The following is a 15,547-nucleotide window of genomic DNA, read 5'->3' as shown; positions in this document are numbered from 1 at the left end:
GTTCCTCCATGAGATGAGGAAACTTTTGTTGAACTTGGTCCCTGGTGAGTTGTTTTGTAATCTCTGATGTGTCGAGAAATGGTGGGAAGCATGGTCGACAATGGTCCGCATTGAACACTCGATGTAAGCAAAGGAATGGGGGAATGTTGTGCTTCAAAGCAGTGTTGCCCATAGCCTTGGTATTGGTGTAAGGACCATGTTGGAGTGGTCTGAGTTTCTGATGGGTTCTGGTAAGGTGTTCTCTCTGCAGATATAACCAAACTTTGTTGCCCACCTGAAACTTATGTGGTACCCCTGTGGGTGAGGAGAAGTTGTTCCTGTGTTCTTTCATGACCGTATCCCTTTGCTGCTGCTGCTGTGTGGAGGAACCCTTTGCAGGGGTCATGGATGTAGCAATGATCTTCCCCTTACTTTGGGAGTGAACCAGACAAATGAATTTCCTGGTCTGGGAGATGAGCTTGCTGCCTTTCTTAGTAGTGATCAAAGAGGTGGCAGTAGGTGGGGCTACCTCTGGTATCCTGTATAATGAATTACTCAAAGAAATAATAACAGCACGAGGCCTTGACTCATACACAGCATGTCACCTCCACAAGTATGGTTGGCCTAATAATACATCACAAACATCCATAGGTCTAACATCACACAATACCTCGTCTGTGAATGGTTTGATGCTATAGGGAAGGCGGCACTGCTGGCGAAATTTGAGATCTCGTCCTTCAAGAAGCCACCCAATACTGTATGGCTGCGGGTGTGGTGTAATCGGTAGGCCCAACCACTTCACGACCTCTGCTGAAACGAGATTCTTTTGGCTGCCAATGTCGACAATGAATTGCAACGGCGAACCCTTCACCCACATCTGTGAGTGGAAAATATGCACCCCTTCCTCTGGATTTTCGAGCTCATTTTTCTAGATCTTAGCAGTGGCAACAGTGGCACTGGGATCCGCATCAATGATTTGATTCCCTTTTCCATTCCCCTTGTCGGGTTCTAGCTCAGGGTTGGAACATGCATCTGATTCAGAAGCCTTCAACTCGGCCACCAGCGACTGCTTGGTCCGACACTCACTTGTGTTATGAGTGGGACTCTTTTGGAACTCACACCACTTTCCTGTATCCTTCTTCGGCTTCGTCGTGTTTTTCTTTTCTTTTGGCTTTGACAGGTTGTCTTAGGTCACCCCACCTTGGCTTTGTCCTTTGGGCTTCAGATTTGCAGATCCAAAGTCTCGCTTCTTCTGTTTGAACTTTTGCTCGATTTTGACAGTGTATCGGTATGCTGTGCCAAGTGAGGAGATGTTCAAGAACTCCATCTCTTCCTGGATGTATCTGTGTAGGCAGCCGCGGTATTTGAGTACCAGATGTAGTTCATAATCTTTGATACCCAACTGTGTGCGAAGGGTATGAAAAATGTTTGTGAACTCTAGCACATCTTGGTCTCGTCCCTGCCGCAGTGTGGTCCATTTGATGTATTTGTCCTCATAGCTTTTGATAGGGTAGTACTGCTCCTTGATGGCATCCCGGAAGTCATTCCAAGTGGGTGCAGCTGAAAATAGTGAGCCTGTACTTTCATCCTTCTGCTCGCACTAGGTTTCCCACCAGTCCTTGACGTGGGGGGCTGGTTTGAGAAGAGCAAAAACAATTTTTCCCCAACTCGAAAATTCATGAACAAAAAAATAACCCTCTAGCAGATTTAACCATTTATCTACGACATCTGTGTCTATCTGACCCTCGAATATGGGGATTTCAAAATTAACTTGTACCTTGAAGGGCGTGGCGTTTCCAGAGTAGCTATTGGAAGTCGATGCATCACTTTGGGTAGTCGCTGAAGGATTTGGGCAAAGTTTTCCATCATCGCGTTCCGTTGTCGCTCGAGGGCTTCTTTGAGCAAGATTTTGATAGGATCTCTTGCTCCCTCATCTTTCTTCTCATCTGCCATGGGAGGTCGTCGGGATTTGCGAGGCTGGTCTTGCAAAGGTTCGACTAGTTCAAGCCCTAACTCCTTACATCCCGACTTCGTTGGGGACATGCAAAGAAAAATAGAGAAAAAGAAGACCACTCTGATACCACTGATCCGGATTTAAACAGGAACGCAACAAATTACAGAGATAACCATATACACAAAGAGGCAGCTAAAATAATACTTCATTTCATTAATGGAAAATACTGAAATATGCTTACAACCAGAAATGGAAATAAACTAGCTCGGGCGATGGTAGCTTATCTTTGAGAAGAGATGTGGCGGCTACATGCCTCTGAACTGTCTTACAATGAGGCTCGAAGACCTATTTAATGTTGAGAAACAATGGAAAACCCTTAACATTCCAAAACCTAACCCTAGAAGATGAAACGCCAAACTGTGGGCCCCGTTTGGGTAAATTGGTACATCAACTTCCCGGGGTCATAACTTTGGCATACGATCTCTGTTTGACGCGTACAATAGCTCGTTAGAAAGATCTATCCGAGTACTACCACTTTGGGAGGCAACATCGGTCCAAGGACCCATGTTGCCCCAGATTTCCCAAAAAACGTCGTTTAGGGCCTCAAAATGGCTCCGGAAGTTCAAGACTCGAAAAACTACTAAAAATAGCAAGTTGTGCTACAATTATGGAAACTGAAAATGATGAGAGAAACAATGGTGGGGGTCTAGGTGGACTTGGCAGGTGGCCACCAAGATCCACCTGGATCAACTCTGCTGCCATTGGACCACATGCCCTTAATGCCCATCACAGAAACCCTAGTCTCGTGGCTTTAATAGATCAATAACTTAACACAAGAGCATTCTTGGCAACAAGACTGCAATTTCATAACCAAAACCAAAAGTCTGAAAATGAGGAATTATTACTCTGAGTTCAGCCCAGTCCCTCTGAGTTATTATAACAAAACCCTCAACCTTAGGCCAGAGAAACATTTTAAAAATACATTACAAGGATAGTATTCTGTCTAGTTCATGGATGAAGGATGTTAACTAATATCCCTAGCCTAGTTTGACAAACAAACACATACCCAGTAGTGGGCACCAAGAAACTGGTAGACCCAACCGCAATTCGGCATGACTCTGAGGACCCACACCATAGCCAACCAAGGCTGCACATTCAAGTAGAAAACAAGATGAGTATGTGATGACAAAACAAGAGAAAAGCTATAAAACTATAAAACTATTTAATTTTAACACCTAAAACGAATATGCGCTTACTTGAAGAGACTATCCAAGCTGGAAACCCTTTCTGAAAACAGAGACTGTGTCTCGGCGTACATCGTAAAGCAGCAAGTAGAGAACCATAACAGAGAAAGACAGAAGTGAACCATTTGAGGACTCGACGGACTAACACTCACGGCTCGACAACCCTTGGAGATCACCTCAAGACACACAATGTACCAGGATCTAACACCACGACCGTTGGAATTGGACGAGGCATCTGCACCATAGAACCGATGCGTATTCCCATGGAAGGATTCCAACTAGAGGCTCCTTGGCAGTCGAACCATGCATAACCCTAGGCATACAACAACCAGGGTACCAACTAGAGGCTCCTTGGCAGTCGAACCATGCATAACCTTAGGCATACGACAACTAGGGTATTAATGTAAGGTTGAAAGGAGGCGGTACGGCCATAATTGCCATAACACTTAAACATTTATGGAAGGTTAATAAAATATCAAGTTATACGTTAAATCACACCAATAAACGTGAAGTTTCCAGCCGGATTATGGAACTCACAGTCATGTATAATGGTAAATTATATATGTGCTGAAAAACCATAGTCCAACATTTAATTGCAATTTAAATTAACGAATTACGCCAGGTTCTTTTGAAAGTGAATAACCATAATGCTATTGGTAATTCATGGATTATTATTAATACAAACAAAATTTTATTTTACTATAAGTTACCTTATTATTTAGATGTGTGACATTAATACTTTTATTGTTTTTATTGTACCATTAAAAATAATAAAACTATGATTGAAATTACACTAATTTTATATATTTATATATTCTCTATCTATTTTACTATTTACACTCAATTTAATAATAATAATTAATAATGAGCACATATTTAACTTTATATATTTAGTTTATTTTCACTTATCTTAATACTTAATATATTCTAATTTAAATCTTTTATGTTAAAGTTATTAATAACAAACATATATTTAACTTAATTTGATTTCTTATAGGTTTAAGAATATTAAATTCCATAAGAATTTTCAAATGTTATGTTATTTTACATAGGTTAAGGTTCCATAAAAATAAGGTTTGAAGTTGCTTTTTTGAATTGACTTATTATTGATCTACTTGTTGTACTATAGGTAGTGTATCTATTTTATAGTAAGTAATCATTGTACTATAGGTAGTGTCTAGTAATTTTTCAAGGAGCATTCATCAAAACAAAGAAATCTAATGAGCCATAATAAATATCATATTTATTGAAGGGATTTTATCATCATAAATTACCAAAATGTAATTTGAGTGACTAATAAAATTCTACTATTACAAATAGATAAAAAAAAATCATTCCACATTCATATACACTTCAAGGTGGAATGTGCTATTCTTAAGTAATTACACCTTATTATCTTGACATCTTTGCTTATGTAATGACTATCAATCCTTCACTCTTTATTTGATTATTGTGATTTATTGTAATTGTTTTGCATGTAGGTAAATTATTTAAATAGAAATGCCTCCAAAAAGGATGGGTCAATCAACTAATTTTTTTATGTATATTTTAAAAAATCAAAGACTTATAATGTTAAAGATATTCCATATATACCTCATTTGAATGATGATGCTAATGAAGATATGAATGAAGAGTATTTTGTTGATATAGAAATTCTTGGCAATAAAAAGGAAGGACACGATGGTGGATCTAGTAGTTCGAGGAGGAAGGCCTTCTCAAAATGTGAGTTCCGAGAAGAGTGGATAATAAAACATCTTTGGGTGTATAGTATCAATGTTGAATATCACAAGACTCATATGAAGTGTAAAATTTGTGAGAAATACAAGGCTCAAGGTCCATGGGGTATTGGAGATGGATTTAATACGATTCAATATGATGTTGTGAGAACTCATGCAAAATCCATTATTCATCAAACATCAACTCAGAGAAATTTGTAAGACACTGAAAGGTTTGAAAATCCCATTAAAGAACAGATAGTGGCTATAAGTGAGGCTAATAAGGAAATGGTCAGAACTACCATTTAGTTAGCATATTTTGTTGCAAAAAATGATATTTCAATTTTTACTTATGAAGATCTTTGTCATGTTCAAATTCATCTACAGACGCCTAATATGCCTTCTCGAGTGGAGTATTCTTCCTACATAAATAGAAAAGAAGCTACTAAATTTATTCACTCTATATCAAATTATCTTGAAGAGGTGCAAACTAGAAAAGTGTTAGAAAATCCCTTTTTCTCTATAATGTTAGATGAAAGTATAGACAATGGTTTAGAACAACACCTTGTTGTGTATTCTACATATCTAGATTTAAAAGGTTTGGGCCCTCTAGTCACACAATTTATGAAAATGATTATTGTTCCTAGTGGAAAAGGAAAGACTATATATGATACCATCGTTAATTTAAAGGAAACAAGGTAGTTGGAAAATGAGAAACTAATAGCGGTTTCGATTGATGGTGCTTCATCTATGGTTGGATGTGAAAATGGATTTTTCACACTGCTAAAGAATGATTTAGAAAATTTGATTGGCACTCATTGCATTTCACATATTGAAATACTTGTAGCATCATATGCTTTGAAAAAGATACCTGAGTATTTGTATGTTGAGAAAATAACAAAAAAGGTATACTCATGGGTTGGAAATTTAGCAAAGAGAAATAATAAGCTCGTTTCCTTATTAGAGATAATGGAATTAGAATCCTTGCAGGTTATTCAAATCCATGGGATTCTATGGCTCTCTATTTTGAGCGTGTAGAAGAGAGAAAGAAAGAATTCATTGTATCATAAGGCAAGGATTTTTTTAATTCAATTTTGTTTAAAAATGCTTTCTAATGTTTTGAGGGAGTTGAATAATCTAAACAAAAAATTTCAAGAAGATATTTCGGATGTCACATTTCTTGGAATAGCTATTAATCATGCTCTAAATACTCTTAAAAGATATTTTTGTATAATAAATTCTTTTGTAGAAGGTGTTTCACATCTTACTAAATTTTTGAAAGACTCCAAAGATGGTTTCCTTGAAAATGATGACAAAGAGGGGAATACCCATAGACATGATTTTTTGTATATTTCAATCCATGATGAACAATTGTCACAACCAATGGTAGCTTGCATTGAGGGCTCCCTTCAGAATTGCATACAACTTACAAGAAATTATGTCCAAGCATTGATTGAGAATTTCGATTCAAGATTTCCAGATCTTTATCTTTTTAATCCAACAAGTTTGTTTAGTCCTTGTCATTACCCGTCAGATATTTATGTCAGAGAAAATAGTGTAAAGCATTGGCTTGAAATACTTTTTTCACATTTGCAACATAAAACATGTAATGAAGGTGAAAATGTACTAATGTTTGATATTACAACTTGTAAAATAGAATTATGTCAATTTATTGACGTGGTTTATTTGAATAGAGAAAGATTCTTAATGGAAGATGCATGGAAAGTATTTTCTCAAACAAACATTGGCACTTTAGATATCCAAATATGCTAAAATTATGGCAAGCAATGCATGTCATACCAATGAGCACCGTCGCATGTGAATGAGGGTTCTCTAAGAAAAATATGATCAAAGATATAAGGATAATAAGACTATCAATTAACACACTTGATGCATTGATACATATATCATTAATAGGTCCTAACACGAGAGAGGTGAAATGGAAACAAAATTATGAGATTTGGCAAGTTGCAAAGGAAAGAAAGCTTTTTGACATGTGAGGATTATTAAGTTATATATTTTTTTACTTTGCACAAATTTTATGTATATATATATATATATATATATATGACTTTTGTTGTCCTTTAATATATGTATATTTTTTATATGAAATTTTAATATTCTTTGTGTATTGATGGAAGGTGGAATACATTCATGAATAATTACATGGATGATGGCTACTATAAGAAGAAATTGAAGATATCATTTGAAAGTTTTTTCATGTGCTATTGTTATTGGTTGATGACACATGAAAAATGCCATCAAGTTTGAAAAATGTCCACATCTTACCAACCTTTTAGAAAATGTAGTAAAAGATGTGATGCATTTGGATTGAATCATTTTGGTACTATGGCATAGCTTTTCTCCCTTTATGCTTCTCAAGATGCATTTAAATAAGAGGAGATTCTTTTGCACAAATATTCAATTCCCCTCTTTCTTTGGCTTTAATGCATACCTTTAATGCAACTAGAGGCATTTCATTGCTTTCATTATCATTGGAGCAATAAAATTTAGAAACTTGTAAGTTGTGACATTATTTTGGTGTAACTGGACTTTTTAGTAAACCATCATTTAGAATAGTATGTATATATATCAATTAATATTTTATTTCCTAATTCCTTTCTCTTATTGGATGGATTTGAAAGCTAAACGTTGGTGGCATGCTATTTTTCCTTCTTAGGGTGTCATATATTTATATTTTGTATCAAATATTATATTAGATAATGTCAAAAATTATCTTTGAATTTTCATGGAACTTAGTATTATTATGAATCTAAATATTTAGGTGAAATAATATAATTTTTTGGTTTTAAATGATGGTTTAAAGATATGCAATGGATAACCATCAAGTATTTTACCTATGACTAATTATATACTTTCAATAAGAAATTGTGTTCTTCTATGCTGAGTTCACTGACATTTATACTTCTTGGATTCTTAACTGAGATGATCTCAAGGGCGAGACTCCTTGCCTCGGTGCAAAGGCTTCTAACAGTCGAGTCCTTATCCTTAAAAACCTTCCGATTTCGTGCTAGCGAAATATTCCATAGCATATTGTGGGGAAGAATGTACCAGACTCTCTTCACCGTGTTATTTTTCCTGTGCTGCCAGGTGTAGTTTTTTTTCCATTTGTAAAGAATTTCTCCTATGGTGTTTTGGGTGTTCCATGGGATTTGATTTTTATGAGACAAGTTCCTCTAACAATTGATGGCAAAAGGGCATTCAATAAAGAGATGATGCATTGATTCTTCAGCAGCTAAGCAGTTAGGACAATGAGAGGGGCCATTAATTCCCCTCTTTTGCAAATTTTCGGCCGTGAGGGTTTTCCCTTTGAGGAGGGTCTAGAGAAAAAACTTGATTTTTTGAATTGCCTCGGATTTCCAAACCACCTTCCAGTGGTGCCAACTTGGCATGAGGTAACTAATGTTGCAAATATAATGGTGAGCAACTTGGATGGTGTAAGAGGATCCGGATGGGTCCCAACGAAACACATCAAGATCGTTCTTTTTGACAGGGGATATACTGTGCAAAAGGGATTGAAGGACAGAAAGACTTGCGTTAAGACTATTGGGTATGGCTGGGAAGGCCCAACCTGACCAAAGAAGGGTGTGAGGATCCCATTGGGAGATCTGGTCCAGGTAATGAATGCTTGTTCTTTCAAAAAAGGAAAGGATAGGGTGGACTCCCCCATGTCTATTTATTGGCTGCTAACCCATGATTCTGTCTGCTCCAATATTGATGCTTGCACCTCCCTTGGGGATTTTTGAAGTATTTTGAGAAATTAGTGGAATTTCTCTCTTGCATAATCGCCAACTTTTGGAGGATTCTTTATTGGGAATATCTCGATCAAGAATCTGTTGTCTAGGAAAATTGAGGTATTTAATTTCCAGAACTTTTTTCCACCATGCTGGGAGTCCAGTAATGAGTCTCCAGACAATTTTGCCTCCAAAGGCTAAATTGAGAAATTTAGGAGATCTAATTCCAATACCTCCTCGGTCTTGCGACTGGATCACCTACTTCCAATTAATCAAGTTGAATTTCTTTTTATCATTTGTCCCCCCCTGCCATAGGAATTGGCGAAGGACGATTTCTATTTTGTTGTGGAAGGAGGCCGGAGCTTGAAGAAGAGAAAAATGATATAGGGGGAGAGAAGATATACCTGAATTAAGAAGAGTGAGGCGACCAGCTGGGTTGAGCCAAATAGATCCCCACTGCTGCACTTTTCTTTTCATTTTGTCGACTACTGTGTCCCAGACTTCTACTCTCAAAGGTCCAGCACTTACAGGCATGCCCAAGTAAGAGAAGTGAGTCCAATCATACTTGCATGTGACTCCAAAGATGATGGCGATATTGTGAAGCACCTGTACTATTGTGTTCCAGCCATATATGCAACTTTTCAAATTATTTACCATTCCACCAGAGTAGCTCATGTATTTTTCAAGGAGAGATTTGAAGCGCTTGGCTATTGTGGTGGAGGCCCCTCCAATCAGCAGGGTGTCATCGAAAAATTGTGAATGATTTATGTTCTTGACCCCGTCCCCAAATTTTATTCCTGTGATTAAGCCAACCCTTCGGCTGAAGTCCAACGCTCTGCTGAAGGATTCAACCATTAGAATGAAGAGATAAGGTGAGAGGGGGCAACCTTGTCGGAGGCCTCTGGAGGATTGGAAAACTTCTCCAGGTCTGCCATTTACAAGAGGGGAGATCCATGGCCCCGAAATGTAGGCTCAAATGAGGTTGAGAAAGCGGTCATCAAATCCCATCTTCTTCAAAGCTGCCAAGAGGAAGGAGTGTCTCACTCTGTCAAATGCATTGGCCAGATCAAGCTTGAGGATAAACCCTTTCTCATTTCTAGTTTGAATTGAATGGATGGCTTCTTGCACAAGTAAAATGGAATCAGTTATTTTTCTATTGGCTAAGAATCCCCCTTGATTTTTGGAAATGAGAGAAGGGAGCAAAGGCTTTAGGCGAGTAGCAATGATTTTTGTCAAGATTTTATAAGAGGAGTTACAGAGTGATATGGGCCTGAAACGAGCAAAGGAAGATGGCCTGTTTTCTTTGGGGATGAGTGCTAGATCAGTAGCATTGGTATATCCTCCTATTTTTCCTTTTCGTTGGATCCAATTGAGCATTTTTGTTAAGTCCTTTTTAATAATTCCCCAGAATGCTCGATAAAAGTAGATGGGAAAGCCACCCGGTCCCGGGGCTTTATCAGGCTGAAGAGTCCAGATTGATCTCCTGATTTCCTCCTCATTTATCTCCTTGCTTAAAATTTCATTCATTTCCTTGCTTATCCTTCTTGGGAGATGTTGCAATAAATTTGTATAATCCTTTGCTTCATTTGTTTCAGTTAGCAGGTCCCGATAGTGATCTGTAGCAGCTCTTCGAATGGCTTCCTGAGTGCTTTATCTATCACCTTCTACATCTAGGATGGAGCTAACATTATTCCTTATCTTCTTGGCTGTCGTTTGCTTGTGAAAAAAAATTGAGTTCTTGTCACCCCCTTGAAACCATAATTGTCTCGACTTGAGCTTCCATTTTGTTTCCTCTTCTCTATTAACTCGATATAGCTATAAGTAGAGTTCATTTTCCTACTGTTTGTTCTCTTGGGAAAGGCCATTATCCTCTATTGCTCTTTGGATACTCTCCAGATTGTTCTTAATTTCTTTTTTTTACCTTCTCTGGTTGTTGATACTTTGTTTTAGCCCATTCTTTGATGGCTTGTTTTGTTTTCCATAGTTTTGTTTCCCAAATGAAACCGGGAGAGCCTTCCATGTGTTGGATCCAAGAGCTGTAAACAATTCGTGCAACTGCTGGTATATCATTCCAGAGAGAACTATATCTGAATGGAATGGGCCCAAGTGGCCAATGATTTTCCAGCATTAGAGTTGTTGGGAAGTGGTCAGAGGTAGAGCACATTAGAATGATAGCATATCCGACAAAGAAAGCAGAGAGAAGTGTAATATTGATGAGAATTTTGTCCAACCGCTCCATGATGTTACCAGCACCCATCCTGCGGTTGTTCCAGGTGTATCTATGGTTTTTTGGAGGGACATCCATAAGATCATGCTCCTGCATGATATTTTCCAATTGTATTCTATATGGATAAGGCATAAAACTGCCTCCCCTTTTCTCATTGGCATGGAGGATTAAATTAAAGTCACCTCCTAGAATAATGTTAGTGTTCTCTTCTGCGTCTAGATTGTCTTTTAGATCATGCCAACAACTATCCTTATCTCTGTAGTGATTTGACACATAGATGTTGTAGATGATAATGGCTTGCTGATCTGCTTCATTTTCCAGAGTTGTTTTGATCCAGTGTTTATTTATTGTTTCCGAAATACAATTCCATATACCTTGATTCCAAATTGTTGCTATTCCTCCTGAGGCTCCTCTTGCCTCACTAATGCTTCCTCTATACTGTCTCTGCTGCTCAATGACTTTATTCATTTCCTTGTGGTTTTGTTTTGTTTCTTGTAACATAATAATTCCTGGCTTCTCAGAAATGATAAGATCCCTTAGGGCTGCTACCTTAGAGGGGTGCCCAAGTCCCCTGATGTTCCAAGATAATATATTCATCATTGGATATGCGGTATGTGGGGAGGTGCTTGCCCCCCTTGGTCCTTGTTGATTGCTTTTTTGTCATGCTACCCCAGGATATAAGTTTCTATGAGTGTCTGTGTTCCCATTGCTATGTCCTTTTTCGCGTTCTCATCCCTGTGCTGCTTAGCAGATTTCCTGCCTGGGCCAGGTTTCTTGGAGGGTTCAATAGAACCCCCGTGATCTTTAGATGAGCTTCTGGTGATTTTGTTGAGGGGAGGATCAAGAAGAGGCTGACAGGAAATAGTAAGAGGCAATGAGGATTCAATAGTGTCTTGGCGTTGGCTTTCAGGGAGAGGGGGCTCCTGGGGATCAGGAGGAGAGTGGGGGGATGAGGGGTCCTCTTCCTCCAAAGATTCGAAGGGGTTTGATGTAGAGGGTAATGGCTGAGTCAAGATGGGAGGGGAGGAGAAGGATGCAACTCGGATTTCTGGGGGAGGCTTTGGTTTTGGACCAGACTGTTTGGGGTTTGCTTTCTTTTTTTTGACTTGTTCCCATGTGTCTTCAATGGCTTCAGCATTTTCATTCATTTCATTTTCTTTTAGTTTACTACACCTATTAGAAAAATGACCATATTCATGGCACACCTTACATTTGAACGGGATTTGTTCGTAGTCCAGCTGCTGAATATGGGTCCATTGGTCCACTTTGATCTTGATTGCTTCTCGAAGGCCCTTTCCTAACTTGACTTCAACAGATCCTTGCACATGCGTGCATGTTGTCCTTTGGTTCACATCTGTCGATGTATTTTCTGGCAGTGTTCCCAATGGCTTTGACCGATTCATCTCCCCTGCAATGAAGAGGGAGATGGGGCAAGCGAACCCAAACCGGGACTACATTAGGTATATCCATTTCTGGGTTGAAGTCAAGGGACCATCTGTTTAAATAGAGACCTCTTGAATCCATGAAGTAGGGACCACTTCTGAAGATGAGATTCCAGTCTTCTTTGGTTTCAAAGAGGAATGTGTAGTAACCCCTTCCACAGAATCTTATTGCGATTTTTCCTTGGATGTTCGCGTTCCAGTTGCGCTCCACCCATTTCTATACAGCTCTGGGAGAGGGCCACAGGCCAGTAAATTGTCCAACCAGACCTCTCTTTGCTATAGAGATTGCTGCCTTCCTTGGGAGACTAGGGGGGAGGGAGATTTCTGGGATGTCAGCCAGTTTCTTGACGAACTTTGAAGCTGTGGGTTTGTTTCCGATGGTAGCATTTTCAGAAATGAGAGAGGCGAAGATCTCAGCCTGGTCTTCATTGTCTTGCATCTGGGAGTGTTATAGACATTTTTGTGCCTTACAGCTCTAAGCATGAAATGTCCATAAACCAAGGGATCCTAAGTCCCTAAAAGTGTTATTCCTGCCCCTAAAGGAACAAGGTCAACCAATTACAGCTTCTCCCAGAAGTTCTCCACCAGAAACTACTCAGAATCAGTCAAATCAGGATCATTTCAGCTGCTCCACTAGCTACCTGCGTTGCATAGCACCCCAGTACACTAGCTAGGTGCGTTGCAACGCACCTAAATGCACTACCAGGGTGCGCTGAGCGGGAAATGACAAATGGCAGTGTCATTCCGCAAGGTGGAAAGACAATGGAAGATTCCAGAATCTTCCCCAATGACACTTGCCTCACTGAGTTCGACCAAGGATGAGTAAGAGGCTCTCAGTCTCCAAGTGGAAGCAAGAACTGACAGAGAGAAGCCACAAGTCAAATCATAAGCTGACTCATCCTCTTTGCATCTATATATGGATCCCTCATCCCAGAGATCCAGAGGCTGGAATTTTGTACTTTGCAGAGAATTGCTGTTGGTTTTGAGATTGAGATTAGTGCATTGGGTGATTTATGCTTTGTTGGAGGTGAAGAAGGGATTCCTTTGCTGGGAGGTAGATGCTGGATCGGGACTCACTTGGTTGTATCTCCTCCTGGATCTTCTTGTTATATCAATAAAACTATTTGAGTTTCTCCTACATGCTTGTGTATCAATGATGTTTTGTTATATTTGCATGTTTAGCTTAAATATGATCCTAAGCTATTTATGAATGTAAATCTATGTCTTTGTGTAGTTTTCCTCTTCTGTGATCTTGCAGGAACTTGGTGAAGCTAGGCAAGTGAGGGAGCAGGTAGCTGGAAGCTGTCAAAGAGGAGAGTGATTGGATCAACGAACTAGCGCAAGATACAGATTAGTTCATCCTATTCCTCTTCATTTACATTTCATAAAGAAGAATACGAAAGTAGTTTTCCTTGTTTGCTGCTAAGGCACTGTCACACCTTAGTGGGATAGGGGCGTTCTGAGTAGACACTTTTCCCAACAACAAAATGGCGACTCCGCTGGGGATTGTGTCTAGTTAGTTTGTTTGTGTTTCTCTTGTTGTTTGTTTCATAAACACAGAAGTGGCAATCGAACTGCATTTGCCATTATCAAATGCAAAGTAGACACTTGCTACTTCGATCCACTCCCTAGATTTGTTTATGATTTGAACAGCTGATCCACAAATGATCTGATTACCCTTTGTGATAGCTCTTAGTCCTCCTTTAAATCATCCCTCTGATTGTACCTTACTGATTGCTTTTACTCGGCCAAAAACCATGGATTAAACTACAAACCGTGACCCAGAACCCGGATAGAAGTCTCGTTTCTGCCCCAGCGCAGGCTCTGTGAAGAGGTTCTGCATTTCAACGTAGGTCCTGAGAGGGCTACCTGCGCTGCAACTCAGTTTCTCTGTGCAACAGGTGCGCTGATCAGCCTTTGCCCTGTGCAGCTGAGGTTCTTTGCTTCATTTTGTCCAGTTGTATCTCTGATTTTTGCAGTCTGTTATCAGTGTGTGTACCTGTCTGAAAACTCCTTTTCTTTGCCTTAATTCCGCCTCCTTTGTACAAAAAGACTGTAGATGTTCTTTGTGTGTTTGTTACATCATTTACAGTTTTCCATTGAAAAGTAGAATAGTCATACTGTCGTCCTTGGATTTAGATCTTTCGTAAGTGTCGATTTTGATCTTAGGAGAAAGGTTGTTTGCTGTTGACAGTTGATTATACCTTTGGTTTGAATTTGTCACTTTCTAGTGTCGAAACAAGTGTTTATTTCAAAATCATAGAGTGTCGTAATATTCTCTACCTTTTTGATTTCGAAAAGAAGCTTGTTTATGTGTTTCACTTGAAAGCAAATTCAGATTTGTACATCAACTTTCTTTTTAGGCATCAATATTAAGAAAGTGAAAACAAATACATGCATATGTGCATTTGCATATTGATAGTTTGTATGGCTTGATTTAGGAAAAGTGCATTTACAGTGTGCTCTTTGCTCTTTGAGAAAAGATTGTGTCTTTCTTTTCCCCTTGTAGCTAGGATTTTCATTGTTGAAAATAGATAAAAGCTTGCTTATCATCTTTAGATTGCATTTAGGAATTACATCTACATCTCGTGGTGATCCCAAAAGGCAAACTTCTAAGAAAGATCAACTTAAAATAAATTGAATGAATCTAACAACGCTTTGGAACTTAACGCACAACATAGAGGTCTAGGCTAAAGACGTGTTCCGGCGTCGTAAAACCTGGTAACCGTTGTCCTCACTGATGGTTGGGTGATTCCTCCACTGTGAGACGATAAGTGCCAATATGGATTGTGCTCCCATGTACCGTCGAGTATATATTGGGAGACCCCTATAGGCATAAAACATTTTATCCATAGGAAGCCGTGTCGGCCACCCTACTGATCACAATGCACCGAACACAGCATTCGGGAAGATTGACTATCGTACCGTAAAACGTATTCTGTAGTTTTGTGATTGGTTTGGCACACCCTCTACCTAGATCTCCAGAGCAGTCCCTTTCATTCCTTTTCAAACTCCTTAACAGAAAAGGTCCATCTGAGCACTTGTCACTTCAGGCTCATTAAAAATCGAAGGAGACTAGAGTCATCTTTTGTTTTTTCTCGACTCTTTAAAATTGAAAAAACAAGTTGTGTCCAAGCGTCGTAAAATTTATTTTAAACGGAATATTTATACCCTTTTCCTACGTTGATCTTAGGTTGAGAAAATGGAGTCTACCAATCAAGGAATTCCCCT

General features: G+C 39.0%; 1 pseudogene; it reads right to left on the bottom strand.

The window, feature by feature from the left end:
• LOC149263834 (DNA polymerase delta catalytic subunit-like) overlaps positions 1-12,755 on the bottom strand; it is a 59,955-nt pseudogene extending 47,200 nt beyond the window's left edge.
• Between the last annotated feature and the right edge of the window lie 2,792 nt (positions 12,756-15,547).

This window comes from Pinus tabuliformis, chromosome 6 (assembly GCF_031772625.1).
Source record: "Pinus tabuliformis cultivar Carrire ecotype Pingquan chromosome 6, CPIR1, whole genome shotgun sequence".
Lineage (NCBI taxonomy): Eukaryota > Viridiplantae > Streptophyta > Pinopsida > Pinales > Pinaceae > Pinus > Pinus tabuliformis.
The sequence above is the reverse complement of the archived record's forward strand: the minus strand, read 5'-3'. Positions and strand labels throughout refer to the sequence as shown.